Source organism: Tamandua tetradactyla, chromosome 3 (assembly GCF_023851605.1).
Source record: "Tamandua tetradactyla isolate mTamTet1 chromosome 3, mTamTet1.pri, whole genome shotgun sequence".
Classification (NCBI taxonomy): Eukaryota; Metazoa; Chordata; class Mammalia; order Pilosa; family Myrmecophagidae; genus Tamandua; species Tamandua tetradactyla.
Genome location: NC_135329.1, coordinates 81,051,246 through 81,074,209, shown reverse-complemented (window position 1 = coordinate 81,074,209; position 22,964 = coordinate 81,051,246). Strand labels below are relative to the sequence as shown.

The window sequence follows — 22,964 nt, the reverse complement described above, 5'->3', positions numbered from 1 at the left end:
CTAGCCAAGGGCGAGGGTAGGAGGGTCTCCCCTCGCACCTCTGGAAGACCCTAGGATCCGTGCTCTGGTCCACGAGGGAACATGCTGCCAGGAAGCGAGGAAGATGCGGGACCAGGGCCAGGCAAGTCCCAGGACGTGCTGCCTCAAGGTAAGTACAGAGGGGAAGGGGTGCAGGGGCTACGGAGAGACATGGTAGGGAAGATGTGGGGTGTGCGTGCTGCAGCCACCTGGCTGCACAGGGAGCACGGCCAGCGGAGGGCTTGGTGTGGAATGAGGAGTGGGTTGTGGGAACGTGTGCTACCACTTATTTCAGACAGACCAGCTAGGATGCTCTACAAGAAAGAAGATAAAGTCACAGCGCATCCCTCAGCTCAGCAAGAAGGTATACTCCCTAGTCCCAACCATGTGAATTCAAAAGAGGATCTCAAGGCCTCCCAGCTCCCCTCCACGGCACCTGTCCTCCACCTACCACCTGCCCCTGGGCTCATCCACCTGCCCCCAGGAGTCCCCACCAGCCCACACCCCCTCCCTGTCGAGGAGGGCCACCCACCTGGTCTGGGGCCTACCCTGCTGGATTGGGGGCCCCTCCCCCACCCCCAAGCACAGTGGGAGGCAGTGTCCACTTTCCAGCTCGGGCTGGAGCAAACCAGGCCTGTGCCCCCCTGTGCCACCCAGGCGGCCCTTGGTTTCTGCAGGACCTGGGATGCCCCAGGCCTGCACCCCCACTGCAAGTCGGAAGCGCCTCCAGGCAGGAGAGACAGGAGCCCTGGAACGGAGGGGGCTTCCCTGGGCTCACGTCCTGGCGTGGCCTGACAGGGCAGCAAGTGGCTGCAAGCTGGACAGAGTAGCCCTGGGGGACGGGGAAACGTGGGGTCATTCCGGCCCCGAAGCTAAGTGCCTCTGCCCTGCTGCCCTTGTGGGGGGTCGCTACAAAGGGTTTCCACCCTGGCCATGGCGCCTCCATGCCTCCCAGCTCTTGCCGGGTGCTGCGCCCCCCTGCATGGTCATTTGCTCCCATCTCTTGGGTTGGGGGCCCTCGGACAGGACCCCCGAGGCTTGAGAGCTCCTCCCTTCCAGAGCCCGCGCCCGGCCAGCCTGTGGAGCATAGACAGGGGTCACTGTCCCATGGTGGATGCTGAGCTGTGGCCCAGAGGCGGCCAGCGGGGGTCCTCAGGGAGCCCTGGAACACATTTCCAGGGCCTGGCAGGACCCCCGGGACCGAGGAGGACACTCAGGGCAGAACCCAATAAGGAGGGGGCGGGAGCGTGGCAGCGCGGGGGAGGGAAGCAGCGTGGCCCAAGGGGCCCACAGTGACCCTCCCCGCAGGGCGGCAGCCCTTCCCCGAGAAGGGGGCAAGTCAGGATAAATGGGATGTTGGGGGACAGGGCAGTTTTCCCTGTGAAAATGTGCCTCTGCAAAAAACGAGTTGTTCTAGAAACTTAGATTTGCTCCATGTGGGAACAAATGAGTGAGGGCTGGGGCAGCCCGGGCAGACCCTGCAGTGTGTCCCCTGGCAGGGGCCCCCATCACAAGCACACAGGACCCCCGACCCTGTCTGTTAAAACAGGAGCCAGCCCTGGGCCACACCCGGCTTCTCGGTGCCCCAGGCCCCTGGTCCTGGCTCCTTCCTGTGAACTCGTTGCCTCCGCCCCCCGCCGGGGTGCCCACCCTGCCATGCGTGCCTGCTGCATCTCAGTCCCCAGGGTCCGCAGAAGCAGCCACTGCCCAGAGAGGAAGGGCATGGCCAGGGGCGCCGGGTCTCAGGTCCTGGCAGGGGCCACGGGTGGTACTGCCTGTCTGCAGCCGTGGGGCACTGTCTGTCCTGAGCTGGAGCCTGAGGCTCTGCCTGACCCAGGGTGGTCCCGTTGGCCAAACCAAGGCTCGGTGGGCTCAGCACATGCCTGGGTGTGGCGGCCAGACCTGCAGGGTCTGGGGGCAATGGTGTCCCGGCCCCAGCTTCTTGGGGTCCAGGCCCCCAGGGACAGGCGGGCAGCGGCGCTGGGGCCCCAGGCCCGTCCATCTGTCTGCTGAGTCCCGACCCCTTGGAGGGTCCTGGTCCCCCACGGCCTCCCACCCTCCGCTCCCTCTCGACTTTGCCCTCCCCCCTCCCCTGCCCTCCCCCTGCCAGCACATATAATGCAAACCTGCTGCTAACCCCCTGCAGTTGTCAGACAGCCCTTCAAGTTAAATATTACTCATTGCCTCGGAAGCCCGCAGGCCGCCTGCAGGGGCTACAGGCAAACGGGCCTGTGGGCAGTGGAGGGGTGGGCTCTGGGCCACAGGCCAGGCACCCGCGCCCCTGGGCCTCCCGCCCCGTCCTTTGAAGTCGCCAGCGCGCTGTGGGCCTAACCCTGTGCTGCAGCTGGGGACAGGTGCGGGGGTTCCCCGGGCAGGAGCAGGGGCCCAACCGGGGGCTCCAGCAGACCCCCCTCCCCTGGCAGTCACTCCACCTCTGTGCCAGGCTGGGGGTGGGACTGGGAACAAAATGTTCAGAAAAATAGCCTCGGCTGTGGTGAATCAATTCATCTTATCTAGGGGGGGTCCGTCCCGCCCCCTCCAGGCAAGCCCCCCCCCCCGCCCTGCCCCGCAGCTGCTCCTCCCCAGCCTGCACGCAGGGTGCAGCTGTGGCCTCAGGGCCAGCTTGGAGCATCACCCTGGGTCGGGGCCCTTGGGGAGCAGGGGGAGCTGGGGGGGCCGCCACAGTCTTGGTCCACCCGTCCCAGCCCCGCTTCGCTCCGCCGTTCAACCTTCCCGCCTCCGTCCTCTGCAGGCACCCATACCTGGCACCTGCTGTTCCCCTGCCTGAATGCCCTTCCACGCACTCTCCTTCAGCTGTTGAAGGGCTCTGCTCAAGTGAGGTTTCGGGGACCGTGGCCCAGCACCCGCCTGCCTGGCTGTCCAGCTCCTCTGGAGGGCGCAGCCGCTGCCCGCCATGGCGCCACACAGACCCCAGGGGCTCTGCGAGCCGCACTTCGCCTAGTCAGTCTGGGGGCCCAGTCGACTCTGCACACACCCCTAGCATGGGGTGGCACCCTCGCGGTGCCCACTCCTCCTGGGGTGTGGCCCTTCCTGACACCTGGGTCCCTGCACCCAGCCCTGGGGTCCCCCGGCGGGGCCAGCAGGCCAAGGGGACAGCAGGGCAGGCCTGGGAAGGGGCTGTAGTGGCCCCCGAGCCTGAGCTGTCCCCTAAAAGCCTCGTGGGGGAGGGTAGAGGGGCACGAGGCCAGATGAATGTCTGCACCGATGGGGTGCAGCCCCCATCTCCCAGGCGGCCTCTCCTCCCTGGCCCCCACAGCACCCCTGCGACAGCGCCCCTCACTGGACCTCACAGCCCTCTCTCCATGGGGTCCCTCACTGAGCCCCCCGGGGCCTCCCACCCTCCCCGTCGCGCGCCTCCCCCTGGATCTGTGTCCTTTTCAGGGAGTGGAGCCCCCCGTCCGGGCACCCCAAAGCCCCCTCCTCTGGGGCCTGAGGACAGTGCCCCCGGACCGCCAGCCCTCCAGCCTCCCTCGGAGATATGGCTCCTTCCCCACACTCCCCACTGGATGGGGGGGCCCGGGGAGTCCTAAGAGAAGCTGGTCACTGGAAGCCCAAGGCCCCCCAGTGTCTCCGATGCCCTGGCAGCCCCCCGGGGCTCGGGTCCTCACCGGGCGTAGGGAGGAGTGTGGGCTCTGGCCGTCCCCCAGCATCTCTCCAGGACGGGGGGGCCCCCATGAGCCAGGCCACAGGCCTTCTGTGTCCCAGCCCCCTCTGTGGGTCCCTCGTGCCCCCCACACTGCTCTCTCTCGGGGATGAGTTTCTGATGGGGTGGCGGTCAGCGGGGGGCTTCCCAGGCCAGGCCCAGCAGCCCAGCACCGCCTGCTTTCTGCCCCCTTGGCCGCTGCGGCAGGTCCCAGGGGCCGCCAGTGAGGCGGGTCAGAAGGGGAGGGGGAGAAGAAAGGGGGGAGGGGGAGAGGGCCACAGGGGGAGGGAGGAGAGGGAGAGGAGGGAAGAGAAGCAGGGAGGGAGGGGGAGCAGGGAAAAGGGAAGGGGGAGGGGGAAAGGGGGGCGGAGGCCACTCAGGGCCAGCTGTGGTGCCCCCAGAAACTCGGGGTCTGGGGCAGGGAGGGGTGGGGGGCGGGGAGGCCGCAGGAAAGGGAGTGGTGACGTCATTGCCGCCTGGAATCTGCTGTTTGGAGGCGTCGCCATGGAGACCGGAAGGCTCAGGGTGGGTAAAAATAGCAAAGCAAAGAGGGTGCAAGTTCCAAGAATGCAAGTCAGGAAAGAAGGGAAGACATGTTCTGGCCGCTGGCAGCAGGGCCCTGGCCGGGACCAAGGGGAGGGCCGCCCTGAGCTTGCCCCCTGGGCTGGTGTCTTCAGGCCTGGACGGTCCCCAAGCAGCACACTGGCTTCTCCAGGAGGAGCCTCAGGGGGCCCCACGTTGAGGGGGCATTGGGCGCGGGGGGGCGGTGCCAGGGGCCTCTGACAGGCTGAGGGCACCAAGCACCCCATGTTGCTCTTTTCTGGCCTCGTTTGGGGGCTGGGGAAGAGTGCATGCCCCCCTTTGCCCCACACCACTTCCTGGAGAGGGGGTGGCCCAGCAGGCCAGGGGGGTGGCTGGGCCTTGGAAACAACCGCCATGCCAAGGGGGGCAGGAGGTCTGAGGCCTGAGCTGCTGCTCTCTGGCCGCCCCAACCCCCTGGGAAAGGGATGCCACCCTCCCAGCACTTGTGGGAGCAGCGGAGGTGGGGGCTTCACTGGGGTGGGGAGGAGTCCTTGCTGCCCCTGGGAGATGGTGGGCACCGCCTGTCTGGTGCTCCGGGCTCCCCCCACGAAGGGGGTCTTCTGAGCTCGAGGCCTTCAGGTCACCCAGGAGCCTCCCAATGGGCCGAGCGCTCCCAGGGGAGCCCCCACCCCGAGAGGAGAGGGAAGACCTGACCACAGCCACCATCGCCACCTGGGCCGGCTGGACGCCTCTTCCTCTCTGGGCATGAGGCCGGCCGAGGCGGGGGCTCTGCCCACCCCACACTGCGCCAGGACCCTGGGACTTGGGGAGCCCCACCCCTCCTGTTCTCAGGATGCAGCCCAGGCCCTGCCAGCTGGCGGGCACAGGTGCCGGGGCTCGCTGCGGTCAGGAGAGGGAAATGGAGCCCCACGTCCTGGGGCCGAGGCCGGAGAAGCGTCTCCCAGGCCTTATGTAAGGGCTGAGCTCACCGCGGGCCTGCCCGGGACAGCGGGGTGAGATGGCTCAGGGGAGGTGGCTGTGGGCCATGGGTGTGGGGCTCTGGCATTGCAGGGGACTGGCAGGTGCCCTCCCCCCGGGCTCCTGGCCACGCGGCCACCCAGCGCTCCCTGCCCACCGCCCCCCCCAGGCACTAGCTAGGCCGGGATGTCAGGGCCCAGGTCACCCAAAGACCCTCCCAGGGGCAGCTTGGGGAGCCTGGGAGGTGGCCTTTCTCGGGGTGCTGGCCGCTGCCCTCTGCCCTCCTGCCAGGGCAGGCCCCCCACTACCCACCAGCTCAGACTCCCCCCCAGGCCCCCATGGGGTTTCCTCCGCGAGTTGGGCTGGGCTGGGACCACCCACCTGTGATCTGCGGGCGGGGTGCTGCCAGGCGGACAGTGCACAGAGGCCACCCACCAGAGCGGCACAGGACGCCCCGGTTGCAGGGCTTGGAGGGACAAGGGGTGCAGGGCACGGACACCCACGTGCAACCTCTTACCACGGCCCAGGACCCGGCTCCTCCGAGTGGGGCCATTCCCGTGCAGAGGCTGAGGTTGTGTCCACAGGGCCAGGCCGGGAGCTGGCCTGGGGCAGCAGGCCCTGGACAGACTGGCGGAGGCCCAGGTGCACCTCCCAGCCCCTGGGGGCCCCCCTCCCATGGCCCCTCAGCCTCTCTGTCCCCTGTGCAGCGTCCCTGGGGGCTCTGGCTCCTGCATGGACAGGGTCTCGGCGCTGGCTTTGCATCTGCAGCCTCGGCCTGGCCGGGCCCCCTGAACGTGCGTCGTGGGCGGGGGTATGTGGCAAGACAACCTCCTGGCTCCTGGGGCTGCTCGACGCCCCTGCCCAGGCCCCGAGAGGCCAGCTTTGCCCAGGGCGGGGACCAGCCAGGCTGACCGTGCAGGGAGCCTTGGAGCAGGCCGCGGGAGCCTCTGCTTTGCTCAAGAAGGGCCCACCTTTCCCTTCTCCCACTCCCACCAAGTGGCAAAGGTGGGCCTGGGCCGGCCGGGGCCTGGGGCCGAGCCTCAGGGGCAGATGGGCAAGTGGGGGCTGGCCGCTCCATCCCTCACAGGTCCCCACCCCAGGACCACCCACCCCCGACACCCACCCTCCCAGCAGAAAGGCCCATGTCTGGAGAGAGCAGCAGGGAGAGGTCGCCAAGCAGTGTTCGTGGAAAGCCGGAAAATGCAGATCAGCAGAAAGAAAAAAAATGGAAATATCTGTAGTTCCTCCACTCGGCAAAGCCCACTTGCCTGTTTTCTGCAACGTGGACTGAAGGCTGTGAACCCACAAGTACCACCTGAGCTGCTTCCAGCAATTCCGACCGACAGCAGAACACTCAGACATTTGGTGGTTTCCATTTTGATTTCTTGTTTAATTGATGATTTATTTAAAGTGTGTGTCTTTTATTGTCCCAAATGGTCTTGTGTTTTGATTGGGAATATGAGCCAGTTTTTCTATGTTTTTTATGTTTAATTTAGCGTTCTGGTTTATTTGTTTATTTTGGTTCCTACCAAAGATGTGCAGATACATAATAAAAGGAAGGCAAAGGACCTAGGTGAGGCCAGTTCCCCCAAAGCTGTGGGGCTCCTGGATGCCCCCTGCCCACCAACCCCCCAGGGCCAGCACCCAGGCCCCCCTTGGTTCCTCCTGTCTCAGTTAAGTCCATATTTCTAAGTTATGTGCTCCGCTGCCCTTCCTTGGTTTGCAGGGCTTAGATACGTGAGTGGTTCTTGGAGGGTGAGGGACTGCCCCTCTTTCTGTTCCTTCATCTTCTCAGATGAGTTATTTCATAATTTTTGGTTACATGATTGTGAATCCATAAATAGTGTTCCCTGCTGAGCCAGGTAGTGGGCTCTGCTTACTTTTTTCTTTGTTTTTCCTGGAGTTGATATTTGCTTTGCTTTATTTCTTTATTCATTTTTTACTTCTTTTTTTGCCAGATTACTTTTTAAAAAAATTTTAACATTTGTTATTGTGAAATATAACATATATGCAGAAAAGTGATAAATTTAGAAGTATAGTTTAACAAATAGCAAATTTCCAAGTTCCACCATTTCAGGTATTTCCTTCTAACTGTTCCAAGACACTAGAGACTAACGAGAAATACCAATATAGAAATTCATAGTCACAACCACTTGTTCAACGCTTTCTTCTCTGTTACAACTCCTCCCTCTCACTTGGTCCTTCTCCCAATCCTCAGGGATATTTGGTCTTTTAGTTTGCTATTCCTGTTAGAATGCAATGTACCAGAAGTGGAGTGGCTTTTATAAAGGGGATTTAAGTTACAAGTTTACAGTTCTAAGGCTATAAAAATGTCCAAAGTAAGGCATCCAGGGAAAGATACCTTGACTCCGAAGAAAGGTTCAGTGGCGTGCGGGGTCTCCCTGTCAGCTGGGAGGGCACGTGGCTGGCAGTAGAGGTCCAGTGGTTTCCTCCCTAAGCATTTGTGGGCCTCACTGAGCTTCCCTGAGGCACAGCTCTGGATTCTGTCTTGCTCAGCAGCTCATGGAAGGCACGTGGTGACGTCTGCTGGGCTCTTCTCCCAGCTTCTGGTTTCAGATGACTCTCTCAGGTCCTGGGGGTCCTTCCGGCATTTTCCTCTTCATCTCCAAGGGTCTGTGTGTGAGCTTTCTCCAAAGTGTTTTCTCTTTTGAAGGAATCTGGTGAAGTAATCAAGATTCACCTGGAATGGGCTGTGTCACACCTCCATGGAAATAATATAACCAAAAAGTTGCACCCACATTTGGGTGTGTCACATCTCCATGGGAACAACCTAATCAAAAGGTGTCACCCTACAATATTGGATCAGGATTGAAAGAGCATGGCTGCCCCAGCAAGACTGGGCTAGGTTTCAAATAACATGACTTTTCCAGGGTGCATGACAGGTTCAGATCAGCACATTTGGACGATGACCATTTTAACTTCTTCATGGTGAAAAGGATTGTTGATATTATGGAGCAGGGGGATGCAACTGGCTGATGCTTTTGGAGAGACTGGTAACTCTGGGTTTCAGAGTTTATCTGTCCTAGAAACTGCCTGGAGGTTTTAGGTTTCTGAAAAATAATGAGTGAAATTTTATAGAGTCTCAGATAGAGCTTGGGGTATTCTTTAGGGTTTTCAGGAATACTGTTGGTTCGGGGTTGGCATATAGTGGTAATTAGCAATATCTAAGTGAAACTTGCATAAGAGCAGCCTCCAGAATAACCTCTCAACTCAGTTTGATCTCTCTTAGCTACCGATACCTTATTTTGTTAGAATTCTTTTCCTCCTTTTGCTCAGACAGGCATTGTCAATCCCACAGTGCCAGGGCCAGGCTTATCCCTGGGAATCATGTCCCATGTTGCTAGAGAGACTGTCAGCCCTGGACATCATGTCTTATGTCGGGGGGAGGGTGTGCTGGTTTGAAATTATTATGTACCCCAGAAAGCCATATTTTCTTTCCTAATCCAATTTTTGTGGGGGTAGACCTATTGTTTAGGGTGGAAACTATGATTGGATTGTTTCCATGAAGATGTGACCCACCTAACTGGGGTGTGTGACTTTTTAATTAAATGGAGATGTGACTCCACTCATTCAAGGTGGGTCTTGATGAATTTACTGAAGTCCTTTAAAAGGGGAAATATTTTGGAGAAAACACAGTTGCTTCAGAACTGACAGAGATGCAGACATTTGGAGATGCTTGGGGCACCGGCAGAAAGAGCAGATGCCGAGACAGTACATTTGGAGATGCAGAGCCCAGCAGGTGTTACCACCCATGAGAGCCCAGCGCTGTGTCCTGGAGGAGCTAAGTGAAGGCTACAGACACTCAGAGAGGAAGCCATTGGCATCAGAAGCTGGAAGCAGTGGAACCAGGAACAAGGACCAGCAGACGCCAGCCAGTGCCTTCCCACATGGCAGACATCAGCCTTTCTTGAGTCGAGGTATCTTTACCTGGATGCCTTAGTTTGGACATTTTTATGGCCTTAGAACTATAAACTTGTAACTTAATAAATTCCCTTTTTAAAAAGCTGTTCCATTCCCAGATTGTGCTCTGGCAGCATTCAACGCACTAAAATAGAGGGTACTAAGTTCACTTGTAGAGTTGGGCTGAGGGAGAGAGAGGCCCATCTGAGCAACAAAAGAGGTTCTCTGGAAGTGATTCTTAGGCATAATTATAGATGGGCTTAGCTTCCCCATTATAGAAATAAGTTTCATAAGAACAAACCTCAAGATCAAGGATTTGGTCTATTAACTTGGGAGTCTCTAATGCTTGAGAGAGTATCAGGATTTTTTCTGAGGTGTGGAAGTTTAACACTTCCATATTTTTTCTCCAGGCCCTCAAGAGACTTTGCCAATGCTTTTTAATTATCTGCCCAACACACTCTAGAATGGATCAGGGTATTACATTAAGCTATCCAGAATTACAAGGTCTCATTCCCAATTCTAGCCTCCATGTGTTTAAGTTGTTTAAATTAACTGGCCAGCAAGATTAAGTTAGATTGTGTGCAACAGAAATTTTAAGTTTGGGACAGAATAAGCATCTCTTCCTTCAGTCTCATACAGTAGGTGAAGTTCTAAAATATAGATAATATCACCCTTACTTTGTATTCTGATTTACCTTAGTCCCAACCCAATAGGCTTCATTCTTACCTCTAATTAAAGTCTGATTTCCTTTTTTGGTTTCTTTCTAACAGTTGTATCTAGCAATGCTGACTCTCAGAGCTACTGGATCCAGCTGAGTCTTAGTTGTCACAAGTGCCCAAAGTGCCAGGAAAATGCCAGGTTGCACACACAGAGCCCAGCATCTCAGAATCTAGAAATAACACTTAAAGCTCAGGAATAAATGTGACTGCTATAAGAGCTTACAATCTAGGCCCCAATTTTCTTATAAGTATTTTCTAAAATGACAATCTTCTTTTGTTTCTGGCTTATTTTGCTCAGCATGTCCTCGTGGTTCATTCACCTCATTGCCTGCCTCATGACTTCATTCCTTTCTGTAGCCACAATATTCCATCATCTGTCTATACCACGGCTGACCTATCTACTTCTCAGTCATATATGTATCCTTCAGCCACCTCCATCCATTGGGCATCATGGATCATGCTGCCATGAATTTTGGTGTGCAAATGTCTATTTGAGTCCTTGCTTTCAGTTCTGCTGAGTATGTTCCTGGTAATGAGATTGCCTAATCCTGTGACGACCCTATATTTAGCCTCCTGTGGATACTACGTTCCCCTCCGGAGGGTCTGCCCCATTCCACTTCCCTCCCAACACTGATTAGGTGTACGTCTCTCCACGTCTTCTCTGGCACTTCATCTTTCTGTTTACATACTTTGAATCTGCAGATTTTGTTGCGATATATTCACAGCACATATTCTATCCAAAATAAACCATCAGTGTCTCAGAGGAGCCTCAGTTAGCCGTACAATCATCATCACTCTCAATTTTAGACAATTTTCATTGCTCCAAAGAGAAAAGTACCAGGTAGACATACCCACACCAAAGGGAAAACCCCAAACACCCCATAACTCTTATCCCATCAAATATTTACCTCTAGTATTGCTGCAGTTCTAGTGATGTATTCCTGTTAATATAAACCATGGTACACCATAGGTAGTTTTCCCATATAACCCTCCATTATTAACTTCTTGTACAAGTGTCATACCTTTGAAGTAGTTCATGCAAGAACTCGTATTTGTAGTGTTAATCTGCTCTGAAGAACCCCTTTCAATCATATTCACCTTCTCAGGCACTATTACTTATAATCCCACTAACATACTACCAACACCTCTACCTAGTCCCATACATTTAAGATCAGTCTCGTTAACAAGCCCATGGGGGAGCCCAGGGACACCCCGGCGGGCCTGCCCCCCCCCCCCCGGGACGTGGAGGCTCACCACGCGGTGGCAGTAGACGCTCAGGCACCCCCCACGCCCCTCCCGGGCCTGCAGCCCTGGGCACAGCTGCCCCTGCAGGGGCCTCCCGGGCCACCCCCAACCTTCTGGGGTCTGGGTCTTTGGGAGGGGGGTGCCACAGGCAGATGACACTCCCCTGTGGGGCCTGCTCGGACAGGTCCCCCCACCCAGGCCTACCACCTCGGCCTCTCTGGGCACCCCTCATTCAGGGCTCTGGGAAGGGGGCCTGGGAGCTGGAAACGCAGGGTGGCCTGGGGTCCCCTGGAGGTGTGGGGCCCCCAGGCCCTCCTGAGCTGGGCTCAGGTCTGTGCCCTCCTGCACACTTGAGCCCTGGAGTCTTGGGCCAGCGAGGGGCGCCCCGCTTTGCTTTGGCCTTCGCCATCCAGATGCTCATTCACCCCCAGGCCCAAGGGGACAGGGCTTGGACCCGGGGCCAGTCTGGCACCAACTGACCGGACTGAGAGCACCGGACAGCCGTCTGGACAAAAAAAGAAGAGGCTGTGGAAGCTCATCTGATTCCAGATATGATGATGGAAGAGGGTCACCAGGAAACCCTCCCCGCAGAGTGGGTCGAATCAATCATCTGCGTGGACCGAGTCCTCCTCCAATGGCTGGTGGGTGAGGAAGGTCAATGTCTGCTCTAAAAAGCAGACAGTTGAACATGCACATTCACAGCGGAAGGAAACCATTAAGAACAGGAGGGCAGACCATGCTGGACAAATGGATGAATGTGTGTGTCTAAACAGGAATTGCTCTGTGTCCTCACACAGATGAGTGAGGGCGTGCTGGGAATTCCCTCTGCAGGGATCTGGCAGGACTGACATGCGGGTCTATAAATGCACATGTTTTGTCTCATTTTTTTGTATAGTTTATTAAAGTATTAATATAGCTTTAATAAGTAAATATTTTTAGTTTGCAAAATCAACTCTTCATCTTTATATGATTAAAACACACAAACTTTGAATCTGAAGAAAATAAATAAAAGACTGTATTGGGGGAAAAAAAAAAAGACTCCCCCAGCTGCTGTGGAAAACGGCCCGACGGGGCGGCCAGAGCGACTGGAGAGTTGAACTTGGTTAAAGTCTTACTTCTCCGGAGCCATCTAGAAAGTTTAGTGTTAATTGGGAAGTTATTTCTCTTCCGGAGGACTCTTGCTCTGCAGAAACCATTTTTTTAGGACCCTCAAATCAAGTAGTCATGTTTATAAAAGAATATTCCCGTGCTTTGGAGTGGACACCTCTGGGTGATTGTGGTCGCTGTGGGGGGGTCCTCAGCTCAGCTGAGAAGTGCAGAGAGGGTCAGGGGTCAGTCTCCGAGGCCGTGTCATTCTTTGTTCCCTTGGGCCCATAGGAAAATGATGCTTTTGTGGACAGCAAAGCAGACCCCTCCTCAGCTCCAAAGAGCCTCCTCCAGAGCCTGGCGCTGTCTGCTGGGCACTGGCACCTTCCCCTCCAGGGCGCCTGGCATCCCTGGAGTGGCTGTGCTTGGTCTCCCCGAGGTGGGGTGGTGATAACACCCCCCCGGCCTCTGGGCCTTTCTGGAACATTCCCATCTGATTTCTCGCAGGCGGCCTCTGCCCCGCGGCCGCCCTGCTTGCTGGGTTTCCATGCAGCACCCCTGGGGGCACGTGCACTCTTGGGCCACAAGGGGCAGCCCAGCACCCCTACAGGGGAGAGTGGCCTCAGGGGGGCAGGACTCCATTTCCAAGCCCCCACCCCGGGTGGTTGGTACAGGCAACAGGGCTGCCCCCGGGGCAGGGTCCTCAGGTCCTACCCGCCTCTGGGTCTTCGGGAAGCTGAGACCCTGCAGCAGCCCTCAGCCTGGGTCACGGCAAGCTCCCCGAACCCCATGTTTTCAGGTGCCAGCTTCTCAGGTCCGGCTCTTGGACCTCGGGGCTCAGAGGTGGGCACTGCCCCCAGCCACGCCGTCCTGCCACCGCCTGGCCGCCTGCCTCAGGCCACAGGGGAAGTGGCAGCTGCCTTGTGCTCTGTCACCTAGGCTCAGGCCCACATCTCACAGCGGGGCTCAGACGTGGCCGGCAGCAGACAGGTGCCCCATGGTTCTCCACGGTCTCCCCAAGTCTTCTCTGACCGCTGCCCCCTCCCCACCCCTCCTCCCTGGGCCGCCAACTCTACAATCTACAGGTGACGGGGTCTGGCTGCCAGCAGGAAGGGCTGGCTGGGGTCAGCAGCTGGGGCCACGGTCCCTGTGGCAACCTCCAGGCCCACGTGAAGCAGTGGGGGGGCTGGGGAAGGAGGAGGTACAGGAAGGTGAGAGACCCCCAGCGACAAGGGAGGTGACAACAGGAGGGGCCAAGGGGCAGGGGTTAGGGACAAGGAGGAAGGGCCTGGGGTGCTCTCAGGGTACAGCCACCTGCCCAGGCCACTGCAGCCAAAGCTGGGAAAGGCCCCCAACCCATCTCACCATCTACAGCCCCTCCCTGTGTGGCTGAACTCCCCCTGATTCACCTCCCCAGTCGGTGTCTGGGGAGCACCCAAAGCTAGGGTTTCTGCGGGGCACCCCACCGCCGTCCTCACTCAGGCCAGCCTGGTGCTGACCTGTCCACGCCTTCCAGGTGGGAGGTCTCCAATCCCCCACTGGGTTCAGCCACCCAAGCTGTGGAGGAGCCCAGCTGGCCCCGGCCCACCCTGGATCCTGCACCCAGCGTCCCTCCCCCAACCCCACAAGCTGACCCCCAGCGACATCCCAGGGTCCGCACATGTACCCCGCAGTTGGCAAGGGCAGCTGGGCCTGGGCACAGTGCCCGTGAGTGGATGGTGCTGCTATCGTGCGGGGCCTGCCAGGCTGTGAGTGGGGTGGGCCGTGGCCTGGAGTCCGGGCCTGGCACGTCCTGAATGGACTCGCACGATGAAAGGCTGCCCTTGACTCTCAGACACCTCCTCTGAGGAATCTGTCCGTGCCGGACAGGCCCCAGGACAGCCAGTTTCTTCCAAGGGCAGCATCTGGGGTCTGCAGAACAGCTGTGTCTGGGGGGGATGGGCAAGGGGGCGGCCGGGCCCACGGCCTCCTGCCACCTGTGGGGTCCCCCATCTCAGTCTGCATGCCCAGGAGTGAGGGGTGCAGGGAAGAGAGCGGGGGTGGCTGCCCTGGGCCCGCTGCCCCTGGCCCCTCAGGAATGGTGGGTGACAGGCCTGTGCTAAGCTGGTTAACGGGCCATGGGGGCGGCGAGCCCCCGATTGTGGATTTTAAGATACAGTTCCATGTTCCCAGATACTAGTGCTTCCTTTGTTTCTCACCTGAGACCTCAAAAGCAAGTGTGGTGAGAAAAAGGGGGAAGAGAAATGAGATAAAGTTTCAGTGGCGGAGAGATTTCCAACAAAGTGGGGAGGTTATCCTGGAGGTTATTCTTATACATTATATAGATATCCCTTTTTAGTTTATGGTGTTTTGGAGTGGCTGGAGGGAAATATCTGAAACTAGTGAGCTGTGTTCCAGTAGCCATGTTTCTTGATGATGATTGAACAATGATAGAGCTTTCACAATGTGACCCTGTGAATATGAAAACCTTGTGTCTGATGCTCCTTTTAGCTACTTTATCAACAGAAGAGTAGAACATATGGAATAAAAATAAATAATAGGGGGAACAAATGTTAAATTTAGTTTGAAATGCTAGTAGTAAATGAAAGCGAGGGGTAACGGGTATGGTATGTATAATCTTTTTTTCTCTATTATTGTTTTATTTCTTTTTCTTTTGTCTTTTTATTTCTTTTTCTAAATTGATGCAAATGTTCTAAGAAATGATGGATATGCAACTATGTGACGATATTAAGAATTACTGATTGTATATGTAGAATGGAATGATATTTTAATGTTTTGTTTGTTAATTTTTAATTAATAAAAAAAGCTTTTTAAAAAAGTCATCATGTCCATTTCAGTACATATAAAAACATTTGCTTAATACTTTGTGCAATACTGATTTTTGTCCAAACAAAATTATATCAAAAAAGCCAATAAATTCACATCAACAATCCTCAATTGTAAAAACAAATGGATTAAGGCAACTTTGAATAATGAGATTTCCATAATAAGATCTGAGACAAGATTAAACAAACAACAAAAAATTTCTAACACAAAATTAAAATTTCAAGTTCAAGATTTATTTTATGCCAAAAAAGTATAGAAACAAAATAGTGTTTACACATTTTATAATAAACAATGAAAAAAACAAGGTAGGTGATAATCATAACAAGGAGAATATAGAAATAGCATATAATTATTAGATTGAGAAGTAGATAGATCTAACAAGTCCTGTGCATGGGCCAGTCTCAGTCAGCCTTCTTCTATCAGTAAATTTTAGTGCCCCATGTACCTAACTCACTCACTTCACACATACGCAGCATAAACTCAGCATAGAAATCATTCATTTCGACACCCTCTAATAAATACAAAACTCCTGAAATATAACTACAACCTCAAAGAATTCCATAAATGCAATTTATGAATTCCATAAATGAAATAGACGAATGGTGCAAACAAAGAGATTTTACACAAAGTCATTCACGTTTGGCCTCGATTCTTGTGTACAACCAGACCAGGTAAAATCAGTGAGTAATTTTCTGGACCATATAATATTCTTGCTGAAGAATCAACCATCAGTCCAGCTTTTTTTTTTTTAAGGGGTGAGGCATAAAGAAAGAGCGAGGAGGAAAATCCCAAAATTAAAGATGTCCGGCAGATCTCACTTCAGATAACTCCAGCACATAGTATAATCCCTTCTCTGAACGCAGGGAACCAGCTCTTGTTAATAAAACTATTGGGTATAAAACCATTGTGACTATTTCCCACATCTGAGAGCAGTCTTTATCTTACAAGCAGAAGCTGAAGTTCCAGAAGAGAAAACATATCTTTCCCATTTGACTCCACTGTAAATGCTGCTGGAGACTGGTTAAATAGAAATCCTCCTGAGCCTGAAGGCTGGGCTGGGGCTACAGGTGTGTGGCAGATTTGCACCAAATGTGAACACTCCTGATGGATTATTGTTTGTGAAGTTGAAATTTGTAGTGCTGATGCCAAGTTGGAAAACCAAATTGGAATTAGGAGTTGTTCCAGAGACAAATGCAGACTGACTAGGCTGTTATGCAAACACAGGAGGCTCGTACTGCTTCATACTGTGCCAAAAGTAGGTGGTGGTTCAGGCTGAGAACCAGTTGGAAATAATGCTACTGAAGATGATACAGATCTAAAGCCTGGGGGATTAGGCCGGTTGGCACTTTGACTTTATGCAAATGTTGGAGACTTCTTAGCACCCAATGCTGGACTGGCAGATATTGAAGGTCCAGTGCCAAATACAAAGGAGGATCCTGCAGAGCTAGATGTGGTTGTAGCTCCAAAGTTGAAACCAGGGATTGAAGTTTATTGGCTGCTTTCCCAGACCAAAGATAAATGGGGTGACAGCTCTACCAATGCTAGATGAGGCTGCTGGTTTCTTATCTTGAGAAAATAGCAAAAATTGATATTTGCTGGATTCAGTAGAGTTACCAAAGAGAGAGCTGCGCACAGGATTGCTGACCTGTCCTAACACAAAAGTGGCCACAGGTGGATTGGAGGAATAGATGGTGCTACCAAAATGCTAACAGTGATATGAAACTCCAAATTTAAAATCTCCTATGTGTTTAGAAAATTTAATCCTTCACTTATAGAATTCATGGACCCAGAATCTGATGACACACCAAATTTGAAGCCTCCTTTAAAAGTTTCCAGTGTTTGTTAAAGTCTGAGAAGCCAGGAAGGGGATGATGAGATCACAAATTTGAAGGTTGAGGATGCTGAATTTGAAAACGAAGAAGAAATACCAAAGCCTTTAAGCTCATATTTTCTCCCCAGCTTTGCACTTTCACATGCTACACATTTGAAAGACTGCTTTATTCTACACTAGGCATACTTCACAGTCCCAGCTTCCCTCTGGTTTCTTAAACTTGTCCAATTCAAGCTGGCTTCCAGATGACAGAGAGTCAGCTAGAGTGCTGCTACTTGAGGCAGGTACTAAACTCTCTGGTTTGGCAGACATACAGAACACATCCTGATTTTCTTTTGCATTATTAAAAAGGCAGCCTATTAGACACTCTTAAGATTTTGTGGGTCTTTTGAGCTCATCTCGAAATCCAAAAGTACCAGTGGTCACAGGGCAGCTAGAAGATGGAGCAGTCATATTTACAGGCTTTCTGAAGTCACTGGCCATGTAAGAAACCACTTAACACCAATTCCAGGTTTGGCTGTATCACAAGCAACACATCTTAGTGCTTCAGGTTTGTTGTGCACTAAACAGGTATCACAATCCCATGTTCCTACTGCTGGATTACATTTGTGTCCAAAGCCGGACCCGGATGCAGAGACAGTTGGTTTGCCATTTATATTTGATGTCCCACTTCCAGACTGTTTAGCAGCACCTCTTGATGGCAACTTTGCAGCTTCACAGACCAGGCACTTCTCCGGAACTTTGTTCCGGAGTAGACATGTTTTACGCCGCCGTGATGACTGACCTTTTAAACTTTCCTCAAGTCCAATTACACTAGGAGTAAAGCTACCTATTGCTGGTTTTGTATCAACTACCTGGCTTGTCGTAGTATGCTGAGCAGCAAAAGGATCTACCTTCGGTGATATGATACCAGGGTTTTCCACAAAATCTAGGACATTTCCTTCTTTCACAGATTTTGCTTGACTAAAAAGGCCTTCACAAACTTCATCTGGTTTCTTCTTACAGCTTGTATTACTCACAGAAGTGATATTTTGAGCTGAAGTATTTATCACTGCGTCTGAAGTACTAGTGGTGTCAGAGATTTCTGCTTTTGTAGCAGGCACACTAGATGGTGGAGATTGTATATCTGCCTCAGGGACTTTTACAACTGGAAATGAAACTCTAAACTCAGGACTGCTGGTCCTGCTTGGAGAGTTCATTTGTTCCTTATTTGGTAATGGTTGTGAAGAACTGATGGGTGATGGAGGGGAAAGTGTGGTTCCAGAGGAACTTGAACTGCAGGCAGTCAGTGAAGAACTGGTGATTGGTGGAGAGATTTTTGATAATACCGGTACTTCCATTCCCTTCTCCTCTGGCAATTTAGTTGCAGCAAAGTGTGTTCTGTCTTGTCTTGTTTTGCTGCCTCCATTCCCTATTCCAGAAGATAACTCAGAGGCTGTAGGTGGACTGAAATTTGGGCATGCAAATCCACTTTCTTGTTGTCTATTTTGTCCTGGTGTCACACTTTTTTCATACTGAGTATTGTTCTTGTAGTTGTCAGCTATTCTTTGATAAGTCTTTCTCAATTTATGAGTAAGGATCACAGATGGTTTAAAATGAACAGTGTGATTTGTTGCTATGGAAACTGGCTTTGGGATCAAAGGTCCTTTAACAGGGGGATACTGAGAGTCCAGCTTAATCTTTTTAGCCTGAAAATCTGTGGAATATATATCACTTCTATCAAGATAATTCACAGCTGACGAAACAGCAAAAGGTATTTTTTTTGCATCCTGTAGAGGGCTGGACATCTTCTCTAAGGATTGTAATATTCGCCGAGCTGCTAAACTAGTCACACCCAGAGATTGTGCATTGAGTTTCTTAGCTTTCATCTGTCTTCTAACTGGTGCCTGATAAGGAGTACTCTGTAGTTGAGACCATCCTGCAGGAGCTGAGGCAGCACCATATGTTGTTTTTCCAGGATAAAAAGGAGAATCCCCAAACTGATTTGTTTGAAGGATCGAAGAATTCCCAAGTGAAGAGGAATATGTTTCAAAGGCAGACAGGTTGAATGCTGGGTTTTTTGAGCTGGTGGCAATGTGCTGTGGGGCAGCTGGAGAAGCCTCAGGTTCTATGGAGCACAGAGGTGGGACTGAAGGATACTTTGCAGCAGCTATATCTTTATCAGAAGCTCTTGAAGAAAAATCACTGGTAGTTGAGCTGTTATCATCATGCTGATTTTTCTTTACAAAGGAAAATCCAGAACCGCCAATTGGCAATGCCAATGATACAGTCGACCGGCGGTATAAGGCAGGGGATTCCAACATGGAGAACCGCAGATGGCTCTGATGAAGAGAAGGCCTTGTTGACACATCTGCATGACTTGAAGCAGAGCTAGTTGTTGAAGGTTCTTCTGTATTATCGACTGTTGGTGCAGGAGTGATCCTCCCATCACTAGTACTGGAGCTCTCCTCAGTGGCCTGCGTGAGACGCTCATCTTCTCTATTTTCCTGCCCACGTGGTACCTCCCCTGTGTCTGCTGAGCACCTGAGTACATCTTCATTCGTGTTGCAGTATCTCTGCAGCCATCCTGGCACAATATTCCTTATGGATTCTGTAAGCCTTCTAAGGATTCCCCCCCGCCTCGGTCGCCCCTGCATATAAGGCTTAATCAGCCCTTTGTGGATAGTTCGTGTCCGGATCTTGCCGCTGCCCCTTCCCAGTCCTCCGGCTCCGGAGGCCATGGCGAGGCTCTGCGGCTCCTGGTCGTGCCGGCGACCGGGCGGGTAAGGGGGTAGGTGAGAGGGGCAGGAGAGCGGGGAGTGGGATCTTGGGGCAATCCCCCACCCGGGCTTGGCCCAGATGGCCGCCCGGATGGGGACACAGCACCCCAGGGACCGCGAGGTTGAGAATACGAGCAGAGCAACAGTGCGCACTGGCAGAGGGGGGGCTTGGCGGTGGAGAGACCGCGAAGCTGGCTCCTGTCCGGTAGTCCCCCGCAGGAGCCCCCGTCTGTGACATCACGGTCTCCATGGAGATGCCCCGCAGAGAAAGGCTGGGAGGCTCCTCGCGCTGCTGAGTTCCAGCTGGACCCATGGCCTGTTCTTTTCCATTGCTCAGGTGGTTGCTGCTGCACCTGAGGCCCCCCGGTGCCACCCGCCTTCCCTACCCCTTTGTGCACAGCGCCTGCCCCTGCCGCGGTAGATAGCGCAGCTCTGCCTATTCCGTTGTTTTTAATGAGGATATGTCCACATTTATTTCAAACATAATTCTATTGAGCACTTAATATACTATAGCAAATTGTGAACATAACTTTTATATGCATTGGGAAACCAAAAACAACGTGGAACTCACTTTATTGCAATGTTTGCTGAATTGCAGCAGTCTGGAATCAAACCTTCAATATCTGGGACCCCCTGGATAAAGATTACAGGCTGCCTAGGGATTAGTTTAGGGGGCTAAATAGTTCTAAAATTCTTTATTAAGAAAACAACACCACTATATGCTTCACCCCATGTCCTTCTCCCACAGGAAACCATTTTGATTGTTTTACACTTTTTCCTGGGTGTGCCATCTCCATTTCATCCCTAAGAGCTAGCTTGCCTTCTTATGCCTAAGCCCTGCGATGTCAGAAAGAAAGATAGATGTTAAAGATTGATATAGTATAATCTAGGAATGCCTAGAGTGTATAATAATAGTGAAATGTACAATGTACAAATTTTAAAAATGTTTTTGCATGAGGAAGAACAAAGGAATGTCATTATTGAAGGGTGCTGAAAATAGATGGTAATTAATATTTTAAAATTTCACCTTATGTGTGAGACTAAAGCAAAAAATGTTTGTTACAAAATTTATATTTTGACTAGTGCATTTCCTAATATAACTTATGTAGATAGTTTGATTGAATGCCATAAGTACTTGGAATCTCAGGTAGGACATGAGAGTTTGTTGGTTTGTCCAGAGTGATGCCCCGATGAATCCCAGAGTGATTCGATCAGTGAGTGGAAAAGTATTTGCAAAGCCCCCTTCAGGGAATGGTGAGAACGGGGAGAAATTCAACTTCACCAAGTTGAATTCTTGATATTCTCACAAGCAGTGTGAACAACCAAAGTTATAGGCTGAGCCCCCAGTCTTGTGGCTTGTTCATATGTAACTTAACCCCACAAAGGATAGGTCAAGTTTACTTAAAATTTAGGCCTAAGAGTCACCCCCAAGAGAGTCTCTTTTGTTGCTCAGATGTGGCCTTTCTCTCTCCAACCAACACAACAAGCAAACTTACCACCCTCCCCCTGTCTACGTGGGACATGACTCCCAGGGGTGTGGACCTTCCTGGCAACGTGGGACAGAGATCCTGAAATGAGCTAAGACTCAGCATCAAGGGATTGAGAAAAACCCTAGAATGAGCTGAGAATTAACATCAAGGGATTGAGAGAACCTTCTAGACCAAAAGGGGGAAGAGTGAAATGAGACTATGTGTCAATGGCTGAGAGATTCCAAACAGAGTCGAGAGGTTATCCTGGAGGTTTTTCTTATGCATTAAAGTAGATATCACCTTGTTGTTCAAGATGTAGTGGAGAGGCTGGAGGGAACGGCCTGAAAATGTAGAGCTGTGTTGCAGTAGCCATGCTTCTTGATGATGATTGAACAATGATATAGCTTTCACAATGTGACTCTGTGATTGTGAAAACCTTGTGTCCGATGCTCCTTTTCTGTACCATATCAACAGACGAGTAGAATGTATGGAATAAAAATAAATAATAGGGGGAACAAATGTTAAAATAAATTTAGTTTGAAATGCTAGTGATAAATGAAAGCAAGGGGTAGGGGGTATGGTATGTATAATCTTTTTTTCCCTATCATTTTATTTCTTTTTCTGTTGTCCTTTTATTTTTTTCTAAATCAATGCAAATATTCTAAGAAATGATGAATATGCAACTATGTGATGATATTGTGAATTACTGATTATATATGTAGAATGGAATGATATGTTAATATTTTTGTTTGTTCATTTTTTAAAATTAATAAATGAAAAAAAAAAGCAATTCTGAAATAGGTTACCAGGGGCTGAGAAGAGGAAGTTATTGCTTAATGGGTACAGATTTTTTGAGGTGATAAAAAAGTTGGGGTAATGAATACTGGTGATGGAAGCAAATTACTGTGCAAGTAATACTACTATACAGTTGATAGTGGTTAAAATAGGATATTTGAGGTTGTACATTGTTAGTACAATTTTAAAAATGTTTGGAAAAAAGTAATTCTGGAGACTTTGTTTCTTTTCATAGTCTGATACAAGTATCAGTTGCCACACTACCAAATTTCTGCAGCAATTTTTATCTAGAGAAGCAAGCTGGCTCACCATTTATATCTGTTCATGTGATGGAGCTAATGATAGCTGCCAACTTTAAGTGAAGGCACACTGTGTGTCACACACCACTGGGCTCTTTATACATCAAATCTTCTCAGAAAATCCATGGGGTAGGTAGGTCCTATCATTATGCATATCTTACAGTTGAGAACACTGAGCCTGCCAAGAAGTGAAGCTGCCCAAGGGAAAAAAGATAATTGTAACACTGACCAAGAATACTGGTGACTCAGGAACCATGTTATTTCCAAAAGAGCAAAAACTTCTGAAAACAAGAGTATTTTATTTTTACTTTAGCCAGCAGTGTTGGTAAAAAAAACTCTCAACTTTCAAAGCCAACTGTGTTCTGTCCCCAGACTTCTTCTTGGATCATGAATTTATATCCAGCTGACAAGTGCTCCAAAGAAAAGAAACCCAAATTGTGAGAAAAACATGCCTTTTCCCATCAGAAGAATGCTAAGAAAGCTCCCAGCATTTTTCCTGAACTAGCCTTGGAGCAAGTGGCTTCATCTGGAATGGCTGAGGAAAGGCCAACTCTCTCCTTCCCAATCACCCCCACCAAAGAACACCAGTTGCTCACAGCAGTCGCAGAATCTATACTGGATGCCCTCGAAGAGGAAGAGACTTCAAAGTCAGACCTATAAGGTCTGGCCTCTGAAGAAAAAAAATCTTGGTTTGAGCTAACCAAATCAGTGCTTCAGGACCACTTATTCCAAATTCACATTTTGCCAGACATTCCAAAAGAAAGGCAAAGTATCTGCCTCACTTCAAGGCTATGGCCACCCCCAACATGCTACACTGTTGTCTTCAGGTGGA

The 22,964-nt window shown here is 51.8% G+C and overlaps 1 protein-coding gene and 2 pseudogenes across 1 annotated transcript in view; all 3 read right to left on the bottom strand.

The window, feature by feature from the left end:
* LOC143677439 (kinesin-like protein KIF1A) overlaps positions 1 to 3,893 on the bottom strand; it is a 61,407-nt gene extending 57,514 nt beyond the window's left edge. The window contains 1 exon segment of the mRNA XM_077153390.1: positions 3,648 to 3,893. The gene's annotated coding sequence lies outside the window, so the exon portion shown is untranslated.
* An 11,996-nt stretch (positions 3,894 to 15,889) lies between these two features.
* LOC143675680 (nuclear pore complex protein Nup153 pseudogene) lies at positions 15,890 to 17,133 on the bottom strand (annotated as a pseudogene).
* Positions 16,668 to 19,865, bottom strand: LOC143677437 (nuclear pore complex protein Nup153 pseudogene; annotated as a pseudogene).
* Positions 19,866 to 22,964: the final 3,099 nt, after the last annotated feature.